Consider the following 19,791-nt stretch of genomic DNA (forward strand, 5'->3'; position numbering starts at 1 on the left):
AGTTCTTCATAACTGTGAGATTGATGATGATGATGGTGATAAAAACTTCTGGCATCCCTAGATTTATGATCCAAGCTATAATATAAACAAAGAAGTCTCTATATAGCCCATGCTACAGCAGATTCACTAACTTCTTCCAATAGCTGGAATTGCTAAATATAGTTAATCTCCATGCAGATATATTTTGGTTCCTTTAATCTGTTTCATGGAATTGAAGAGGCTTAAAAGCTTTTGTATACATTGAAATTCCATGCTTGAATTATTAGTACAAAGGACTGCAACAGAAAAATATTATTCACTGCTGAATACCTCATGACTTTGAAGATTTCACTCTCTGTACATCTATCAACTTTCCAAGGGAGAGTATAATCTAACTCAGCACAGAAAATGAAGAAAAATTAGTCCATTTGTTTATATCTCTATCTCTGAACTCATCATTATTTCTATATGTATAGCTACCATTTATATTTCTCTGTCTATATTTAGAGGGAATTTATAGTTCACAAAAGACAGGTTAATGGATTTTTCTAGAAGAAATTTGAAGCTGAATTGACTCATCCCTTGAGTTTTAAAGAGCATTTCCAATACAAATGAGTAACACTTCATGCCTCATGTTATCAACAGCTAATGATGAAAGCTGTAAGATATGCCTAGTTCATTCTAGAGTTCATAGAGTCACCAATAACAACAGTAAGGCCTCTGTTTATTCTATAAGGGTGAGTTTCCTAGCAACGAAGGCCAAAGAAAATTGAGCCCCATTACAATGGAGAAAGGAACAACCATACTATTGCTACACAGAGACATTTGAAATACCTCTTGAGACTACTGAATTTCCCATTTTCTACTGCTTCACAAACTAATCATTGCTCTTACAGTGATGGATTGCCTTCTTTGTCTTCATTTTTAATAGAAATCACAATGCTTAATCATAAAGCCATGGCACTGCAGGATGAATTAAAATCCTTGTCTGGAACAGAGACTGAGAAAGAAAAGGAAGAAAGAAAATCAAAATAATACAGAGGTATACTGAAATGTCTTTTTCAAAAGGTAAACTACCATTTGAGTTGAAATTGTTAAGTAGGTTTCTGCTTAAGAAATATATGAATACTTTATGCTTAGTTTTCTCATAAGAGGAGAGTTAGTAATTAAGAACTTGAGGTGTTTAACTGTAAATCTGCATAATAATAAGTACTATCAAAACAAAATCATCTATTTTGACTACTTCTCACAAAACCATTTTGTGCAACCTTTAAGGGCCATTTCGTGTTCTTCATGTCAAGAGCCAAATATTTACCTTTCAGGGTTTATGAAGCTGTGAATAATAATAAGTAATTATCCTGTGGCTCAAAGCTATTTCTTATAGTGAATTTTAGCCACAGCATAAAAGCTCTCATCACTCACAAGAAGTCTGCAAAGAAGCAGGCTCTAGGGATTCCTTTTTTTCCCAGATGAAATAGAAATGCTTAAAGGTAAAATATGAAATAAAGAAGTTGGAGTGAAGATAGTAACATGCGCATGTGAGAAAAAGTTTTCTTTTCCCAACAGGTCTTAGTTGCCAGGAAAAAGATATAAAATTAGACAAAGCACTGGGTATAGGGGAGCATGCAATAATTGTTGCTAACTGGAACTGGCTTCCGCAATTATAAAGAGTATGACTCTATTTCTGCTCTTTTGGTTGTGTTCATCTATTTTTCTGACCTGAGCAGCTAATGTTTTAGTTTTGGTGTGCCCTTCCTCCTCCCATAATCTTGGTTGATGTTCTGTGGTTCCACGTAAGACCCAGTTCAGTGCTGTTTCTCTGCCATAGCTCCTTTAAGTATACTCTAGTGGTTTTACTGAAGTCAGTCTTTATAGGTTCTCAAGAATATATTGTTTATTTTTTCAATGTGACCATTTGTACCTTGGAAATCAACAGGTACTACAAATCAGGGCTTTATTTTTTTATTATCTATACTTAGGAAAGAGATGGATAAAACAAGAATAATCTAGATTAAACTTAAAATTATGTCATGTGCACATTGTCTTCTCTTCCCCACTCCTCCTAGAGAACCAGGTGTTAAGCATTTACTAGCACATTTCTGGTATTCTCTACCTTTAGGAGAAAGTGATCCCTGTCTCATAGCACTTTACCAAAACCTTCATTTCACACTTATTTTACCCTTCCTTATATTATAGATCATAAGATCATAGCTTTTGAGCAGGGATAGACCTCAGAAATCACTTAGTTCACCATATTGAATTACTGACTTGGGGAAGAAAAAGTTGGAAGTCTAAATTTTGTTTTAAAAATGGATTTTAAAAATTGTTTTTATATACAATTAAAAAAAGAGAAAATACTATTTCAAAGGAAAAGAAAGGAAGGGGAAGAAATTACTCAATTCAATACTTATATGAAGAAACTGGTAGCAAGTAGCAGAGCAGCAATTTGAACCCAGGACCTCTGAGTCCAATTCTAGGAGTCTTTATCTCTGTACTCATTCTTTCCTATCCCCATTTCCCCTTTCAGATTGTAATCACAGAAAATTTTCTATATGAGACCCATGTTATTTCAATCACAGAAAATTGTCTATGTGACCCATGATGTTTCATGTATTTTCAGAATATCAGACTGGCAGCTATTTAGAGGATATATTAGCAATGAGAGATACCGGAAGCAGAGAGACCAATTAATAGACTGTTAGAATAATCAAGGTTTAAGATAATGAGAGATATGAAGAATTCTATAAGGAGAGGATCAGTGACTTCTTATACTAGGGCCTTTCTTTTATTCAGTATCATTCTTTTTGTGCTCCTTCATAACCTATCATACAATTATAGTTTTTATGTTCTTGCTTATACTTAATAAGTATCGTCTCCCTCAAAAGATTGGAAATATCTGGAGGGTAGCCAATGAGTCTTCCATTTCTCTCACATGCCTGCAGTTTTTTACTACAGCACTCTATATAGACTAGGTGTTTTCTAATTTCCTCATGAAAATCTGTGGAAAGTGAAGGCTTTAAATGACATTTTTAAAAATTCTATTGAGCAGTTCTTCCCTGTTTTGAAAAGAAGAGTGTCACCTTTAAGGAAAACCTAGTTAAAAGGAAAAAAAAAGAACTGCAAGAAAGACAGAGAACATTTCAAATAAATCGTTTAGTCTGGGTAGAAGACCCATTTCAAAAATGCTAACTCCAACAAATTTGAGATAAGTCCAGTACAATGATTTTCAACCCACTAAACTTGTAATAATATATCCAAAAGTGAGGGCAGTAATTTGGGTGAAATAAACTCCAGGATGTCAACCATAAATTGTACATTTGATATTCTACAAAAATCTGCACACACTTGAAAGCAAAATAATCCCTGATGATATTTTGAGTCAAAGATATTGAAAAGGTCTTCTTTTTCTCAACATTAGTTTAGAGAGCTGAAAGATTATATGCATTACAAAGCTTTATTAACCATTACATTATCATAATATGATTAGATGGGACTATGGCTTTATAATATGATGCTTTATATTGTGATTAATCTGCAAGCTTTCAACTTTTTCAGTTGTAGTATAATAAGACATGGAAACTGGAAAGAGAAATGAATTTCGTAACTTCAGTTCTCACTGCCAGGACTGGTCATGTATCAAGACTAAGCGATTATGGATCTCCTGGACCTTGCTCAGCAATGCAACGCCCTTGAAGGAACAACAGGAAATAGAAACAGAAGGTAGGGGCAGAGAAAAGAAAGGTACAGCAGCAGCATGTAAACTACCTATTAAAAGTAACCTCTGGTTCAGTAACATGCACAGGGGACCTCTAAAGACAGAGCACAGACACTATTATGTCTTTTATAGCTCTCTCTTTCTATCACATACATGCCCCGTATCCCAAAGGATTTGGCTTGCTGGAGGATAGGGCCTGTTTATTGCAGTACTGAAGGAGAATGCCAGTGGTATTGCTGGATTTGCTGTGAAACTCCTTCCTCTCCCTGACAGACACTTCCACATTCCCCATCCTCCACACAACCCCTACCCCCATGTAATTGGTTGCCTCATTTCTCTGGCTTGACTTCAGGAAAATCACAATAGTACCTCTATCCTGGGAAGTGCAAACCCCATTTTCTCAGACGTGAATCTTGAGAAAATAAAGAAAGAAGAGAGTAAAAGGATGAGGGCAAAGAAGGAAAAGAAGAAGAATCCCAGAGACTGAGTTATGGATCTAGAGGTCTTAATTCCTGGGAAACCACTGTTACTATAATTTTTGTGACTCACGTTTTCCATAAGTTAAAAAAAAATGTTTTAGAGCCACTGGTATATTTTATACTTTTGTACCCACCACAATACTTGACATATTACTAGGCACATAGTATTTAATTTTCTAAGCCTGGACTATTTGCATAAGACTCTCCTCATTGGTGGAGAGGAAGTATTCACAACACTGCGTTTACAAGAGAAATCAAGTTGGCATGAGAGCTTGGGTGAAGAGAGGCCTTTGTTTCTGCTTCTAGAGAGAAGTTAGTCAATTCCAGACCCTGTTCTAGGGAGGAAAGCAGACTTTGAAAGGCAGGTGTGTAAGGAAAAGTTGGCTTCTCAACATGTCCCTGATTTTCAACTTGAGACTTCAATACAAGTGGCAGGGAAATTCCTTAGAGCCTTCAAGGAAGCAAGTTGAAAATTAGGCACATATTAGAGAAGTGTATTCCCTTTATCCCTGGATTTCTCCCTGAAGAGAGTCTGGAACCATGTCTCTTAAAGCAGGAAGCAAGAAGACTTTTCTTTTCCTAAACTCTAGTACCTACTTCTTTCTTTATGCAACAAAAATCAGCTGCCTCTTTCCTGGAGTCTAATGTAAATGGCAAACCTTAAATCCTGTGTTATACAACAAATACCTTTTACATTGAAGGAACAGGTAAATTGGATAACCACACAGTAAATTCAGTTCAAAGTCAAATGATCTGTTGGTAAAGTAGGTTACTAATGATAACTACAAATGTAATAAAATGATAATATTAGTAATAGCTCACACACAACACACGTTTGCAAAACACTTCATAATAAGATCATCAATACAGAGCTAAGAAGGGGCTTAGAAGTCACTGGCTCCAGTTCAGTCATTTTACAGATGTAAAGCACACATCCAGTCAATGTCTGAGTAGTGTTTGAGCCTAGGTCTTTCAGCCTCAAGTCCAATGTCTTATCCATGGTGTCATTATTTCATTTCATATTCATAATAACCTTGTAAATTAGATGCTCATATTATTCCCCTTCTTCAGATTGTAAAATCATAGATTTAGAGCTAGATTATTTCATTTTACAGATGAGCTATTTGAAGCACAAGGAGAGTCATAGCCAGTAAGAGTCTAAGGTAGGACCTCAGTCTAGGTTTCCTTCTTTTTAATTTTAATACCCATTATACCTTATTTCCTGTAAGGCTGGGTAGGTATATGGCTTAAGATTCTGACTGGACCAGTGATAATGAACCCACTATTTTGACAACATTTTCTTCTAGTCAATCAGAGTGACTCGTAGCACCCTGAACTTCTAGGCTTCTCCTGCTGCATCAAAAACTTCTACTGGCAACAAAATTATAATTATTCCTTTATAAACTCAAAGATCCATTTTTAATTTTCCTACTTCTCTACTCTTTACATATTTTTTAATCTCTCTGATTCTTCTATCTTAATATATGACTGCTGAATTTTTGTAATTTACTTTTTAATATATTTTATTGATGCTTACAGAACTTAGAATTAAGACTATGCTCTTGCCTCTTTATAGCATATGGGTAATCATAGGTGTTTACCTGTTTTTAGCGATGGAGGCAGCTTAAAAAGTTTGACGATGTTCAATGCAATTCTCTCCTGAGTTTTTTATTTTACTAAGATGGCAACTGTTTTTTATTACAAGCCTTATGAGTACATGTCACCTAATATATTCCAGCCAAAAGTCAGCTTTTTTTCAGTTGTGTTTCTCTCAGGCAATGTTTTGGAAAAGCATTTGGGAAAGGCGTGTTCCTTTTCATGTCAAGATTCAATCCATGCAGAGGATTAAAAGAGGCATCTCCCACAGTTCCGAAGGCCTTTGCTTTGAGTCTGGCCAAGTTCTCTGTTAGGACTCAACTCATTATGATCCAAATTTACACACTGCCTCCCAGTGGATCCCATTTCAGTCAAGATTCCAGAGAAGAAATGAGGGTCAATTTTTCTAAATCAACTCACAGCCATGGAAGAAACGATTCAAGGCCATCAAACCTAGAAAGACTCAGGCACTGGGGCATAGAATTTAGTGCAAACAGTGGAAGACCTCCAGTTAGTACCAGTATATTTGTCCTTCTTGGTGCTGACCTACTGCTCTTTAGTGTTTAAAAGACAAAGAGATGGGAAGGAGAATTTGGAGCCTTTTTCTATATTCAAAAGTCAGCTTTTTAAATCATAATTCGTTTGCACCTGATGGGAGCACCAAAACCTTTTTTCCCTGACTGCAAACAGTCATTTTTCAAAACTGAGAATATCCCAATAGTCCTCCATTCTTCAAGAATACAGTATCTCCCTGTTCCTTTGTTTAATTCAACACAGAGACAGAAGTGTTTGAACTGACTCTATCTGCTCTCTGATAGTTTTACTACATGTACCCCGTGACCTAGGGAAGCCCTAAGCCAAATGACTTCACAAGACAGACATGTAGGGAAAGAAACTCAAACACGTTCAGTGGAAACATTCCCTGAACAAAAAGCTAGCAATTTTTTCTCCCCCCTGCCCATCCCAGTCCCAACTAATGACTCAAATTAATTTATTGCAAGTTGCTATAGGAAACAGACTCAGTAGATGCCTTTCTTTAGTGTTAGTAAATGGTAGAAGGATTCTGTTATAGAAAAAAAAGACTGAACCGATTTGGTCAGGATTGATTAGGGAACTTCAGAGGTTTTACTAGCACTTCTAATTTTTTTTTTTTTTAGCAGCTTCATATGGATTTGGTGGTGCTTACTTCCTGAATGCCAGATTTTTGGCTTGCTTGCTTTTGTCAAAGAAATCCCCAAGCATTGGACTTCAGTACTCCATGAGACTGAATGAGTCTCTCTCCTGCTTAGGATGAGCTGGACTCACTGTGAAAGGGGTACATGAGTATAAAAGGTAGTGCTAGAGTAGAGTTGGAAATTTTGCTTATTTAAGGAGTGAAGAAGAGTAGGTGGGACCAGGATGGGAAGGGCTTGTCTTCCTATCCAACAGGGATCAGTCACACCCTCCCATATGCAAAGTCAAATGAAACCCTAGAACAGTATTAGACCCATAACTGGTGCTAAGTGAGAAGTTAATTTTAATTTAATTGAAAAATCTAGAATAATTTTATGACTTCTGCAAGTTGCCAAGCTGGTTGTCCTAAACAGCCAATCAGAGTTTAGCCAAGAACAAATTGTTGCTCAGGAAATAGTTGGATGGCAGCATATACAAACAAGTTCTGTTGCTCCCTCTTCTCACCTTTATGACCCCCCCCCCCATATTTATTTCAGCTTTGTTTCAAAATACATAGTTTTGAGAATTTTTTAAAACACAAATGGTTTCAAAAATATTACCAATGAATCCAACTCTTGCCTCCACAACAGAACTGAGGACTGAGGGAAAAGCAGAAATGAAGGAGAACACTTTTGTCCCACCTCCCAAGGAAGTCATGGTATTAAAAAAAGTTCTAAGTCTACCAGTTCCCAAGACTGTGAACTCTACGAGGCTCAAATCACTTTTACACAAAACAGAGCAGAAAGTAATATTTGTTCCATTCAACTGAAAGTATTATTATGAATAAAGTGCTTAGTAAAATATGAAATACTAGAAAGAAATGTAGTATATAAACTATATATATTATATATTACATTTATATAATGTGCTAAACACTTTGCAAAATCTCATTTGATTCTCACAACCCTACATGGTCATTATTATCATCATCCTCACTTTACAGCTAAGGAAATTAAGGTAAACAGGTTTTGTGACTTGCCCAGAGTCACATAACGAATGAGTATCTGAGGCCACATTTGAACTCACTTATTCCTGACTCAAGGCACAATCTTCTCTACACACTAGAAGAGTTTGATTTGACATTATATGGTTTTGTCCTGATCAGACAAATGCATTAATGTGATCACAGTCACTTATGCTTTAAAAGTTCACTTCTCTCTAGTTTATAATGGTTTTCCATCTAAAGTCACATAGTAGGAAACTCCAAGAGGAGTCAGGTAAAACCTGATTTCCCTTCTCCTTCCTTTGTCTTTCCCAATACATGGAAAAGTCCCAGGGTACCAAGCACAAGAGGAGACTTGCTTCCATATGAGTGACCATGAGATCCCCAGGAGGGCCTGACAGATGGAGAGAGCACATTGAGTAGACCTGCAGCAGGCCAGAGGCAGATGGGAATGGAAATGTTTGGTCACACATGGAACACAAAAAGGGATCTACCCAACTTCTGCATAATTCTTCACTTTCGGGAGTTAAAATGCTGGTGGAAGATTGATACAGAGACTTTTAGCTTCATGTGAACCTAGAGAAATGCCTGCAAGCAAAGTTGTTAGACCCATGTGCACTCTGAAGGGAGGCAAATGGCTCTGGATTTGAACATTAGAAGATTAGTTGAGTGACAGAGTCCTAAAGAGCAAGAAGGGTCAAAATATTGAAGAACCACAGAACTGAGAATTAGAGGAGGTGAAACAGGAAAAATGAGGCACAGAGCTATAACGGGGAAGAGCAAACCTGGACCTGGACTTTTGAAGGTAACATATATCATATAAACCATGGGTAAAGGTTTGTTCAATATCAATCCCCAGTCACACAAGGCAGTCCTGGAAGTCTGAAAGAACATATATGTTCCTATAGAAACTGGGAATTTTTCCAAATTGTTTGGAGTTTGGGAATCACAATGTGTACATTAGTGAAAAATGAATTTTATCTGTCGTTTATCCTTTTGTTATCCCAAATGATTGCAGGGAAACTGAGGACTCTTCAGAACAAACAAAAAAAAGCCAGATTCTGATGTTCCCAGGCATCCCTAGGAACACATATTAAAAGGATTTAATGAGATGAAATACTCAGATTATACCCAAGGGTCATTAGGGACACTTCTATACTAGAGTGTCTATCTCAAAATTATGACTATAGTTTATTCATGAGATTTAAGGTAAAATTATCTGGAAAATATTTGCATGCTTTCTACAGGAAGTTTAAGAAAAAAAACTTACTTTTCAAATGTCTCCTAAAGGGAAGTCCAGCCAGAAGAAGCCACATTAGCACCAAAGCTAGAAACTCTCTGGGACCATGCAAAAGGATGTCACATTAGTATGCAGTGGTTTTAGGGCCTGATCAGATGAGGAAGCATCACATATTATAGAGAGATAATTCCATGAGCAAAATTGGGAGGCTTAATAAAAAAAGAAATAAAATAAACACTTTTCTTATGCCAGTCAGATCCCAAATAATTCATCATAGAATAAGTAATTTGCTTTTTATTGACGCTGATGGTGACATCATGGAGATGTGAAGGCCACAAACATTCTGTGCAAATGGAACAAGTAGCAATGTCGGAATGATCTGAAAAACAAATGTGCCAGGCCTAGAGGCCTGTGTGGGCTACCCGAGTCTTCTTACCTCACCTCCGAGGTCTTCGGTTGACCAAAACCGGATGCTCATATGAGAGAAAGGACGTTCCAGAGTCGAACAAGGGTTGAGCTTTATTTCAGGGTCTCGGTTACAAGTGCAGGGGGGTCTTCCTTAGGAGGAAGAGGGGGAGATTTCCTAAGGAGGCTAAGATCTTAAGGGATTGGAAGTAGAAGTACAAGCGGGGAGAGAGGGGGAGGGGAGAGAGAAGAGAAGAAAAGCGGAGCCTACTGTCCTCTTGGCTCCTCACGTGCTAAGAGAGCTTTCAGGCTTCCTCAATCCTACTTAACCTTCAGCCGCATAGTTTGCATCTGAATACCATGCTGTTAGGTAACTAGGTGTGCCCAGATCCGGGACAATCTCGAGGGCGGGGAGATCTCTCTCCCATCACGTTTCTCACGGGAAGAGGCGGAATTACTCGAGATAGCTCGGTTCACCTCGATCCCCTGCCGTTTCCTGGGGGGGTCTCGTGAGAGCTCTAAGATTTAGAAGCTCCCACCTTTACCAGCCCGAGACTGTCCACACGGAATTGAGCTTCCAATCCCAACACAAATGTACAACACAGTGGAATAGAAAGAGTTCTTTAACAATTGTCAAAGTTTATAGAAATCAGTCTTTTTGGCACTGCTTGTACTGGGAACTGTTAAATTTCTAAAAGTCATCTATTTATATAATTGAATTTTAGAGACAGTTTTTAAAACACCAGTTCTCCAATACCAGAAAGTGTTTAGTGCAAACATATTGAACGATTCTTTTATCATGTGTGCTGCTTATCATTTTTATTATTTTAGCTTGGTCTAGCAATGAGCAATTGATATTTTTCCAGTTATTTAGATCTGATTTTATTTATGTGACAAGTGTTTTGTAATTGCATTCATGTTTTTTGGATTTATTTTGGCAGGTAGACTCCCAAATATTTTATAGTGTCTATAGTAACTTGAAATGGAGTTTCTCTTTCAAGCTCTTGCAATTAGGCCTTGTTAGTAATATATAAAAATGCCAATGATTTTATATCCTACAACTTTGCTAAAATTGTTTATTATTTCAAGTAATTTTTTAGTTGATACTATAGGAATTTCTAAGTATGCCATCATATCATCTGCAAAGAGGGATAGTTTTCTCTCTTTTTTGCCTCTTCTAATTTCTTCAATTTCTTTTTCTCCTCATTGCTAAAGTTAACATTTCTAGTACCATATTGAATAACAGTGGTGATAATGGACATCCTTGTTTCACACCTGATCTTGAGCTTATTGGAAATGCTTCTAGGTTATCCCCATTATCTATCCATCTATCCATCTATCTATCTATCCATCCATCCATCCATCCATCTATCCATCTATCATCTATCTATCTATCTAGATATATACACACATACATATATATATACATACACACATACATATCTATGTATATGTATGTCTGTATATATATCTATCTATCTCTATATATGTATATATATATTGCTTGCTGATGGTCTTAGATAGATGCTACTTATCATTTTAAGGAAGATTCCATTTATTCTAGTGTTTTTAAATAAGAATGGATTTATTTCTTCTAAAGTTTTTTCTGCATCTATTGAGATAATCATATGGTTTCAGTTAGTTTCGTTGTTGATATGGTCAGTTATGCTGATAGTTTTCCTTATATTGAATCAGTCCTACATTTCTGTTACAAATTCTTATGGTCATAATGTGCTATCCTCATGATAAATTGCTGCAATCTCTTTGCTAATATTTTATTTAAAATTGCTACATCTATATTCATTAGGGAAATTGGTCTATATTTTTTCTTTTTCTGTTTTGGCTCTTCCTGCTTTAGGTATCAGCACCCATATCTGTATAAAAAAAAAAAAAAAAGCATTTGGTAGAACTCCTTCACCTATTTTCCCAAATATTTTACATAGCACTGAAATTAATTGTTTTTTAAATGTTTAATGGAATTCTCTTGTAAATCCTTCTTGCCCTGGAGATTTTGTCTTAGTGAGTTCATTGATGGCTTGTTCAATTTTTTTTTTCCAGAAATGGGGTTATTTAAGTATTTTATTTCCTTTTCTGTTAATCTGGGCAATTTATATTTTGGGGGATATTCATATGTTTCACTAAGATTGCTGTGGTGTATAGTTAGACAAACTATCTCCTAATTATTGTTTTAACTACCTCTTCACTGATGGTTTTAATTTTTGATACTGGTAATTTGTTTTTCTTCAATCTTATTTTAATCAAATTAATCAATGGTTTATCTATTTTATTGATTTTTTTCATAAAACCAGCTCTTAGTTTTATTTAGTAGTTCAATATTTTCTTTATTTCAATTTCATTAGTCTCATCTTTGGTTTTCTGAATTTCTAATTCGGTACTTAAATGGGGATTTTTAATTTATTTGTTTCCTAGCTTTTTTAGTTGCATGCTCAACTCATTGATCTCCCCTTTCTCTATTTTATTCATGTAAACATTCAGAGATAGAAAACTTCCCCTAAGAACTCATTTTACTGTATACCATAAGTTTTAGTGTGTTGTCTCATTATTGTCATTCTCTTGGATGAAACTATTGATGTTTTTCTATGATTCGTTATTTGACCCATTTATTCTTTAGGATTAGATTTTTTTAGTTTCCAATTAATTTTTAGTCTATCTTTCCATGGCCCTTTCTTACATGGAATTTTATTCCATCTTGATCTGAAAAGGATGCATTTAATATTTCTGCTTTTCTGCATTGGGTTGTGATGTTTTTATACCTTAGTACATGGTCAGTTTTTGTGTAGGTGCCATGTACCACCGAGAAAAAGTTATATTCCTTTCCATGCTCATTCAGTTTTCTCCAGAGGTCTACAATATTCAACTCTTCTAAAATTCTATTCATCTCCTTAACTTCTTTTTAGTTATTTTGTAGTTAGATTTATGTAGTTCTGAGAGCTAGAGGTTTGCTTTTGTTTTGTTTAAGATCAGGATTGCTACCCCTGATTCTTTTATGTCAGCTGAAGGATAATATATTCTACTCCAGCCTTTCACCTTAACTTGTGTGTATCCTTCTGCTTCAAATGTGTTTCTTGTAAACAACATATTTCAGAATTTTGGTCTTTAATCCACTCTGCTAACTGCTTCCAGTTTATGCAAGAGTTCATTCCATTCACAGTTAAGACTACTGTCTCTTTCTCTTCATCCCATTTTCCTGTTTATGCTTTCTCCCTCCTTTCTCTCTTTCCCTCCTCATTAGTGTTTTCCTTCTGACCACCACTTCTTTCAATCTGCCCTCCCTTGTATCCTACCCCTACCTTTTCTTTCCCCTTTCCCTTGTACTTCCTGTAAGATAAGTTAGATTTCTATACCTGAGTGTGCTATTCCTCCTTGAGCCAAATCTCATGAGAGTAAGTTTTAAACACTTTTCATTTCCTTCCCTTCTCTTCTTTCCATCTACTGTAATAAGTCTCTGCACCTCTTCATTTCATGTAATTTATCCTTTTACACCGCTCCTTTCCTCTTCTTCCAGTATAATCCTTTTTCACATCTTAATAAGCATTTTTATTATCACATCAAAGTCAACTGATACCCACGCCCTATGTAACAAAGATACAATTCTCAAGAGGTACGAGCATCATCTTCCCACATAAGGATGTACACTATTTGTCCTTATTGAATAACATGCTTGTTTGTTTTTTACCTTTCCTGTTTATGTTTTTATACCTTTATTGAGTCCTGTATTTGAAGATCAAATTTCCTGTTGAGCTCTGGTCTTTTCATCAGGAAGGCTTCAAAATACACTCTTTCATTGAATATCCATCTCTGCCCCTGACAGAGTAAGCTCAATTTGCTGGGTAATTTATCCTTGGTTGTAATTTAAGCTAATTTGCCTTTCAGAATATCATATTCCAAGCCCTCTGATATTTTAATGTGGAAGCTTCAAGGTCCTAAATAATGCTGACTGTGGTTCCACAGTATTTAAATTATTCTTTTCCTGGCTATTTGCAGTATTTTCTCCTTGACCTGATAATTTTAGTATTTAGTAATAATAATCCTTGGCATTTTCATTTTGGGAAGTCTTTCAGGAGGTGATCAGTGGATTCTTTTGATGACATTTTACCCTCTGGTTTTAGGACCTCAGGGAACTTTCCTTGATGATTTCTTGAACGATGTTGTCTTTTATTGATCATGACTTTCAGGTAGATCAATAATTCTCAAATTATCACTCCTGGATCTATTTTTCAGGTCAGTTGTTTTTCTAATGAGATATTTTATGTTTTCTTCTATTTTGTCATTCTTTTGATTTTGTTTGACTGATTCTTGATATCTCTGAATCATTAGTTTCCACTTAGCCAATTCTATTTTTTAACAAATTGTTTTCTTCAGTTATTACCTCCTTTTCCATTTGGCCAATTCTACTTTTTAAGGAGTTCTTCTCTTCAGTGAAATTTTGTGCCTCCTTTTCCAATTAACCTATTCTGCTTTTTATGGACTCATTTTCTTCAGTATAGCTTTTTTTTCTGTCTCATTTGGCCAATTTTATTTTTAAGGATTTGTTTTCTGCCATCAATTTTTGTCATTCCTTTTCCAAACTGTTGACTCTCTGCTGCATACCTCTCCTTTCTTTTCCCAACTTTTCTTCTACCTCTCTTATTTGACTTGTAAAATCCTTCTTGAATTCTTCCAAGAAGGCTTTTTGGACTTGAGTACAATTCATATTCCTCTTTGAGGTTTTAGATCTTGTTAAATTGATAATGTTGTCGTCTTCTGAATCTGTGTTTTGATTTTCCCTTTCATAATAATTCTCTATGGTCAGTTATTGTTGTTTTTGCTTTTTGTTCATGGTGTTTGCCATTTTGGGGTTTTTAAAGTTGATCTCTGATTCTGTAGCACAAGAGGCACTGTCTCAAGCTTCTTGTGTGGAGAGCCAGTGGTCTGGCTTTGTGTGTTGGGACCTCAGATGCTGAGATATGGAGTCTGTAGGAGTCTGGTAGCTTATCTGATGCTGAGGTGGAGCTGGTGGTGGCGGCTGGTGTATACTGAGGCCAGGTGTAGTTGTTCTGTGTTTTCCTAGGGCAACATTGAAACTCTTCGGGTGGGGGAGGGCGTCTGGTTGGTAGAGGATGCCTGCTCACTCAGGGCTGTGCTGAAAGACAGGGAGTTTCAGCTGCTGGAGGATGCCTATCCACTGGAACACTTGATGGTTCTCTGAGTTGGAGTCTGGCAGTTCTTCTGGCTTTGCCAAGGCACTAGGGAGATCTTGATGTTGGAACTTGCATGCTCTACTACTCTGGAGCTCAGGATCTCCCAGTAGTTTGCTGAAGTTGGGCTTTCCACTAGTTTTCTGAGACACCTCTCATCCTGTACTGCTCCTATTCCACCAGAGTGAGAGGGAACTTTCCTGTTAATCTCCCAGGCTTCCTGGACTAAAAGACTGCTACACTCCACCTTTCTGCTGACTGAGCTGTTTCAGGATTTTTCCTGGTGTGATATTTTCTAGGTTTTTCAAGGTCAATAAGGGACAGTGAGAGTGACTTACTTCTTACTCTGCCATCTAGGTTCCAGGAAGTCCAATTAATCCACTTTTCTGATTTTTTATTTTATGTCAGATAGATTTTTTTTAATCCATACACACACTTATCTAAGTGTCCCTGTGTACAAATGAGAATTATTATTTTTTTAAATATAGCAGATAGATTTGATAATTTTAGCTTTATGGTACAGTTTGAAATATAGAAGTACAGAGGTCATCTTTCTGCTTACCTTTTCATGCATTATCCCCTGACATTTTTTATCTTTTGGTTATCATGAAGACAGTGATGATGCTTGGTTTCCCCCCTGATTTGGGGTTGGGAAAGCTTCCATTGTTTCTCTTTTACAAATGAGTATAGATCTTGGGTTTAGATGGATATTTCTGCTTATATATGGAAATTTCCTTTTATTCTTATGCCTTCTGGCATTTTAGCATTAATGAAATGTCTATGTTAATGAAACTTCTTTTCTAAATTTATCAGTATAACCACATTTAATTCTTTTTCTTAACATGATTAATTATGGTTAGGGTTGACCTAATAAATAATTGTTCCAGTAATTTTCCTATAAATCTCTTCTGACTAGAGTTGCTAATTTTAAAATAAGTTGCTTTTTCCTCTTTCCTAACATTTTATTTATATTTCCACATCAATATTTACTAATAGAGAGTAAATCTTAGCCTTAGGAATATCTGAATCCTGCTTTTCGCATTGGATGAGTCGCTGGACTTCTCAGTGCCCCATGCCACTCTCTGCTATTATAACTTCCAAAACAGCTGCCAAAAAGCATTTGTAGAGGGAATCTTCTCATCCAGATTTTCCTATATGAGTAAAAGTATGAGTCCAAATAAATAAAAAGTCATTAGTAATTACTGGTCTGAGAATCATTCTTTTGCTTTTCTTCTCCCTGGTTGCAACATTAGGATTATCTATCTTCCTCATGCAAGATTTCACTCTCCATCTTTGCAAACAGTTTATAGAGCATAGTTGGTATTTGTTTTTTGAATGCTTCATAACTAACATTTTTTTCCCTTTGGGAGTTCTGAGATCAGGTTTTTTGAAGTTCCTATTCTCTTTTTGGTTGATGTAAATATTGGATCTTTTAAAAATAAACATTCATTTCATTTAGGTTTTAACTTTATTGATATAAAATTGAATAAAGAAGTTTCTGATAAATTTCTTTCCTTTCCATTTTGATGGGTACTATTATTTCTCATCTTTTATCTTGATAATTTGATTTTCCTGTTCCTTTTTTAAATCAAATTAGTTAATAATCAATTTCCTGATCTTTTCAAAAAGCTAGCTCAATAGTTTGATTTCAATTTCAATGGGATTTTCAAATTTCTACTTTTGAGCTTGTGAAGGGAATTAACCTTTTGATTTTCTAACTTTTAGATTTATATGTTAAATTCAGACATATGCTGTTTATCTTTTTGGTATGTGTTCTCATTGTTATAATCTTCTTTTCCTTGATGTAATTTTTATTCTATTATTTGTTTCCTGACCTACTCATTATCTAGGAAAGAATTATTTAGTTTCTCTTTGAATATATGCCTTACTTATTTTTTTATGGTGTAGAATTCTTATATTATTTTTTGTAACCTTGTTTGCAGGTCAATTTTTATTTTAAAGACCTCTCATGTACTGCCATTCTTGCTACCTTTAAAATTGTTCTGATTCTAATTATATTTTCATATTTTAAAGTCTGTATCTTCCAGAACCTTTAAGAGTATATTTAAGAGTATATTGTTTCTTTAGTATTTTTCAACTAAGTCATCAATTCTTCTTTTCAGTCTTAATAAGGTCTTTCCTCAATAAGATATCATATCTTCCTTCAATTCAATAACTAGTCAGGGTTCACATAGAAACTATATTCTCTTCTTGAGTTCTAATTAGCACTTTAAGAGTTTGGTTTGTTTGTTTTTGTCCTAGCTGGACTTTCATTCCTGCAGGGAATTCCTGATGATAAACTGCATGAATCAATAGGTTTGTTGTCGAGTCCTTTCCATCATGTTTGACTCTTCTTGATCCTATTTCAGTTTTTGTTTGTTTGGTTGGTTTTGGCAAAGATACTGGAGTAGTTTGCCATTTCCTTCTTCAGTTCATTTTACAGATGAGAAAACTGAGACAAACACTATTAAGTGACTTGCCCAGGATCACACAGCTAGTATGTATCTGAGATCATATTTGAACTCAGGTCATCCTGATTCCAAACCAGTGCTCTATCCACTGTACCACTTAACTACACCCTTCTATCAATATAGATCAGCAAATGTTCTTTAACTTAGAAGAATTGTCTTAGATGCTGTCACTGAAATGGCACACAGTTAGCGAGTGTTAGAGATGGGGCTTCAGCTCTGGTCTTCCTGACTCTAAGGCCAGATCTCTATTGTGTACATGGAGCTGTCTTTATTGCTGAATCATATCTTTGGGAGAGTTTTCTTGCCATTCTTTCCTGTCACAATATTTCTTCACTGCATTAGGAGCTCTTCTTTGCTTGTTCATTTCTTTGGTTTCTCTTCTAGCTTTTCTGTGGAGAGATTTCTTTGTGATGATTTCTTTATTTTCCTACCTTTAAGGGGATTTTGTCCTTTTATATTGCTTGGTAAATTCTAGCTGTTTTGAAGTGAGTAAAGGATGATGGACATATACTAGTAGATGATATTTTACAATGTTTTAATTTCTGCAAAGTTCTTTACATATCTTACCTCATTTGAGACAAAACAATTCTGTAATAGATATGAGAGGTATCATGATCTCAGTTTTACAGATATGGACCATGAGACTTAAAGAGATTAAATAATTCAGTCATCTTGCTGAGTCTTCAAAAAAATGCTTCTTTTTTAAAACCTTTAGCAGAGGATCATGATATGAAATCAAACATATCTGAAAGAACAAGGGAAGACCTCAGAAGGCATTGTCAGTGCGGCAGTTGGTATTGATCTTGTGATTTAGGGCTATCCTTATTTAGCCCTTTAACAAAATGTAATCCTAAAACTTCAGACAACCTAAGATATTGGTGTGTTTTTTTTCCAATTACACACTTAAAAGAAGGAAATACAAATACAGACACACAGGGAAATTCAACCAGGCGGCTCTAATCAGTTGCTCAGAAATCAACAATTGCTACCAATTAGGGATCAATTTATAGTTTGTTTTTTGCCTAGACTTTAAAAAAAGTGTTAATAATACAGATTAAATTTACAAGTGTGTGTGAACACTTTCTTTCTCTCAGAGAGGCCTACTTTAAAATATTTATCAGCATACACCAGTATTGCTCTGTAAACACTTGTTTAGCTGAACAAGAGTGTAGTCAAAGGCTCAGAGCATGAAGTCATGACCAGACTGGAAGCGTGGTTACTCTAGGTTGCTGCTGTTGTTGCTAATGCTTTTACTGATAGCTGATATTTTTGCAAAGAGCTTTATATTATTTGATTTGAGCCTCACAACACCCCTGCAACCAAGTAACCATATTCTCTTGAACTGCACTGTTTTGCCATTATGAGTTCCCCACCCCACCTCACCCCCAATTTCCCCACCTATTTCTTTACTCATTTCAATACATTCAGGTTCCAGCCACTCTATGGGCTCTGGTTTAAGAACACTTTCCTGTAAGCTTGGACTCTGTTTTTACAGATTGCCTATAGATCTCACAAGAGTGACCAGAAGGCTGATGCATGCACAAAGGCTGTTAACAAGAATTGATTTTTTGCCTTCATTATTCAACTTCCCTACCTCCCTGACTGTGCTAATGGACTGGGAATTCTGATTTTGTTTTTGTTTTAATCAAGAGATAGATAGAACTCGAAGGGACCATAGAAATCACCTAATATGAAAGAGGGAGAGATAGAGAGAAATGAATGTCCAGTGGAGGGAAATAACTAGCTCAAAGTCTAAAAAGCTACTTAATGATGCTATCTCAACTTGAACTCAGGTATCCCAACTTCACACTCAGTTTTCCTCCCAGCCTATTCCATAATTCCTTACATCTATCAATATGCCTATGTTGACATAATTAGATAATATCAACTCATGATATTGAGTTACTTCATGAATACAGGGTTTTATGTTGCAAAAAACTCACTCTGCATTTGAAACCTTAATTCTCTGCAAAATTTCAAACATAATCTTCATTTCTATTGATGTAGTTTAGACAGTGGCTTGCATTTCATGTTTTCTCACATGCCCAAAAGATTACACAAAACAACAAATCTATTCCAAGATTTTGAACTGAACTCTACAAATTGTAGGACATCAAAATTTTCACAATCCCCTGAAGTGAGGAACTGACAAATCAATTTTATATAATCACCTATCTATTTTGACATTGCCCAAGTCATGCCATCAACTATGAAAACCAATGATAAATTAGAATACTGCTGGATTTGCAATCAAAGGTCCTGAATTTCAATTCTTACTCTGCCACTTGAATGAATCCTTTAACCTCCCTATGTTGAAATTTCCTCATTTATGCACAGAAATACAAAGGAAGTTAATTCCTTTTAAATACAGCTGCCATTGTTTTTTAAGTTTATGGATCCCACATAAAGAATTTCTGTCCTACATGGCAGATTAACCATATAGTCTCTTTATTATACATAGGGTAAGACAATTTGATGTCTAATAAATGCATTTTGAAGATGATGGTAATTGTAAAATTCTTTGAAACTTAGGTGACAACATATAACAACTGC

At 35.6% G+C, this 19,791-nt stretch overlaps 1 long non-coding RNA gene across 1 annotated transcript in view; it reads left to right on the forward strand.

The window, feature by feature from the left end:
• Positions 1-726: 726 nt before the first annotated feature.
• LOC140518455 (uncharacterized) overlaps positions 727-19,791 on the forward strand; it is a 34,482-nt gene continuing 15,417 nt past the window's right edge. Inside the window, exons 1-2 of the long non-coding RNA XR_011971929.1 lie at positions 727-1,047; positions 3,535-3,699. This is a non-coding gene — a long non-coding RNA (uncharacterized lncRNA). The remainder of the gene's footprint in view (positions 1,048-3,534; positions 3,700-19,791) is intronic.

This window comes from Notamacropus eugenii, chromosome 1, assembly GCF_028372415.1.
Source record: "Notamacropus eugenii isolate mMacEug1 chromosome 1, mMacEug1.pri_v2, whole genome shotgun sequence".
Classification (NCBI taxonomy): Eukaryota; Metazoa; Chordata; class Mammalia; order Diprotodontia; family Macropodidae; genus Notamacropus; species Notamacropus eugenii.